Source organism: Microtus ochrogaster, unplaced genomic scaffold (assembly GCF_000317375.1).
Source record: "Microtus ochrogaster isolate Prairie Vole_2 unplaced genomic scaffold, MicOch1.0 UNK10, whole genome shotgun sequence".
Classification (NCBI taxonomy): Eukaryota; Metazoa; Chordata; class Mammalia; order Rodentia; family Cricetidae; genus Microtus; species Microtus ochrogaster.
This window is the reverse complement of record NW_004949108.1, coordinates 4,833,931-4,837,417: the sequence shown is the minus strand read 5'-3', so window position 1 is coordinate 4,837,417 and position 3,487 is coordinate 4,833,931.

The following is a 3,487-nucleotide window of genomic DNA, read 5'->3' as shown; positions in this document are numbered from 1 at the left end:
CAGCTTTTCTCCATCAACCTTTCAGTCCTGGGCCTTCCGCTGCTACTGAGGCTACAGTTTCACCAATAGCCTCCCCTGACCGCTCACAGGGCCAAGACTCAGCTGTTCTCTGTGACCCTTCATGCCTTCAAAACCAAGATCACCTGGGTGACGCTTACACTACCAGGTTGGGCTGCCAGCACGAGGTACAACGTTGGCCACTCCTGGGACAAGACTTCTGTACACTGGCCCTAACCAAACATTTCCAAGAAGACTTCATCTCCACAATGCGGTCTTTCTTAATCATTGCTAATTTCTCAGCTCTGGCTGACCGGCATCAATTGCCCCAGGAAAGGAAAAATGTCCCTTTAGTGGTTCTTATCTCTTATGAATCATAGCCAATTCGTCAGCTCCAGATGACCAGACACCACAGATTATTCACGCAAATGACCCAGTATCTTCTTTGCTTCCCTCTGAAGCTCACAAGCCAGTCGTCCATTGTCTGCACGGCTATCAACATTCCTTCAAAGTTCTAACAGAACAGCTCACTGAGCTCTTAATGCTCAATAGCTGTCTAGTCCAAAATTCCAGTGGCCTTCCACAATTCACCCCAAAGCAGCATATTCAGGTCTGTCACAGAAAGACCCTGCTCCCAGGTACTGCTTTGTCTTAGGGTTTCTATGGCTGTGATGAAACACCATGACCAAAAAAAGTGGGGAAGAAGAGGGCTTATTTCACTTACACTTCCATAGCGTAGTGCATCATTGAAGGAAGTCAGGACAGGAAGGAACTCAAGCAAGGTGGGAGCTGATGGAGAAGCCACAGAAAGAGCTGCTTACTGGCTTACTTCTGGCTTGATCAACCTGCTTTCTTAAAGAACCCAGGACCACCTGCCCAGGAATAGCTCCACCCACAATGGGCTGGGACAGCCCCCATCAATCACTAATTTAGAAAGTATCCTGCAGGCTTGCCTACAGACCCACTTATGGAAGCATTTTCAATAAGTTTTCTCCTCTCAGCTGACTCTTGCCTGTGCTAAATTGACCTAAGATTAGCCAGCACACCAGCACAGGGGGTGGCATTGCATTGTTCTTGGTCTCCTTGAAAATGTTTTTACCTTGCCCTTCTGCTTTCTATTGAAAATATCCCTTTCCTCTGACATCTAAGATATCGCCTTCAAATATCTTCCTGCCTCTCTCATTAGTCCTTCATCTCCATCACAGGTTCCTCTTTGATTCCAAATTTAAATGCCCACACTCCCTCGGGACTCTTTTTAGTGATCGTCCCTTCTATACACACTACTTCCAGAAAGCTGTGCAACTGCTGCCCTCAGCTCCTGGTTCATTTGAGACTTTCTCTCTAACCAAATAAAATCTCCCGGCCATGCCTTCCAGTAACGCGTGCCGCTACCCTTCCAAGTGCTTGTGCGGTGGCTCACTTTCTTTCTCACCTTCGAATACACTGAAATTCCATCTGGTCCCTTTGTGGGACATCTTGTTAGATGTTCCAGCTTTTTATTGAGTACAAACTTGATGCAATAATGCACAACCATCGGAAGCCACGCTCGACAGAAAGTGCGGGTCTGGAGACATATCATCCAAGCATCCCCACATCCTCCCTGCAGAGTTTCAGAGGGACAGCAGATCACACTTCCTACCTGCTGTGGCGTCAAACCACACGTTCACATCTTGGTTAAAACCTCAAACAGGCTCACCCTGCGTGTGAATCTCTCACAGGAGCCTGAAAGAAGGAAGGCTTTCAGAAACTCAATTATTCCTCATTTAGACCTCGAGCTCAGGTAAAGGGCCATGATCTCAGACGTGAACAAACCTGGTTTTCTGTCTGCAATCCTGAAAGCCGCTTCCAGTTCTCACCCTTCCCACCAAGGGCTAAAGACTTTCATCAGAGGAGGAGGCAGATTGCTGAATGCAATTTCATGCAGCCCACACTCGAAACATCTGCCTTGATTGGATCCGCAGCAGCCACGCTCCACTCTCAGAAGACACGGGCGCTCATTTCACAGAGCACAGAGGACATCTAAATACGTACTGGGCACGAGAGTCACAGCTTGTCCAACAGCTGGCTTCTCACCTGGGATGGCTCAGCCACACTCCCGGCATCAGAGCCTGCTGAAACGCAACCTCTATTATCAACAGCTGCCGGATACTGCCAAGGAGAAGCATCCCAGGGGCAGGATGCACGCCTTCAGCAGCTCTTCTGCCCTCTCTGCCCAGAGCGAATGCAGCAGACCGTCCTCTTATTCACTTTCTTTTTTAAGTCTTTCCTATATATTTCTATATTTTTTTCTGTTCGAGCATCAGGAGACCCTGAGTCTTTGGTTTGGTTGGTTGTTTTTCTTGTTTTGTTTGTTTATTTCTGTGGGTGTGGGGATATTGAGACAGGGTCTCATAGCTAAAAATGACCTTGGACTTCTACTCTTTCTGCCTCTACCTCCTGAACAGAGGAATGTAACTGTGTGCCACCATGCCTTGTTCATGTGGTACATGGGACAGAACTCAGGACTTAGCACATTCTAGATGATAGGTAGGTAGGTAGGTAGATAGATAGATAGATAGATAGATAGATAGATAGATAGATAGATAGATAGATGATTGACCGGCAGATGACAGATAATGATAGATGGCAGATAAATGATAGATATAGATACATTATACCTACATACATAGATGGATACATGGGTCGATGGATGGATGGATGAATATCTTCCTGGAGCAGCCTGAATAACTTTGTCATAAATGTTGTCTTTCTTCTCAGATAATAGTTAGCTCTGTGGGAGACAGAAGACTTGCTAAGAAAACAAAGGAGATTCTAAGGACAAATCTGAACCACGAAGCAGCATAGACACAGACCTGGAAGTGGTACCATTCCCACTGCTCAAGCCACTTAGAAAGCTCCAGATAGGTCTGAAGCCTGACCCAGAGACCTAAAATGTTCCCAGCCTCCTCCCTACTGGGCACCTGCACAGCAAGGAGTTAAAGACTGGATGCTTGATTCTCACCAAACGGTGGGGAAACAAGTGTTGGGAATATTACAATAAGGTGTGTGACTTTTGTTTATGCTGCATTTGTTTAACTCTGTGAAGCTGTGCTACTTTGCCTGTCTAGAACACCTGATGGTCTAATAAAGATCTGAACAACAAATAGCAAGGCAGGAGAAAGGAAAGGTGGGGCTGGCAGGCAGAGAGAATATACAGAAGGAAAATCTGGAAGAGAAGAAGTAGCCAAAGGAGGAAGAGATCAGGGGCCAGCCATCCAGCTATACAGCAATCCACGGCGTAAGAGTAAGATTTATAGAAGCAAGAGAACGGAAAATCCCAGAGACAAAAAGGTAGACAGGATAATATAAGTGAAGAAAAGCTGGCAAAGCTGGCCTGGGTCTGAAAAAGCCTGGGATAAAACCGGACTTGCTGAACATAGCAGACAATGAGGACTACTGAGAACTCAAGAACAATGGCAATGGGTTTTTGATCCTACTGCACGTACTGGCT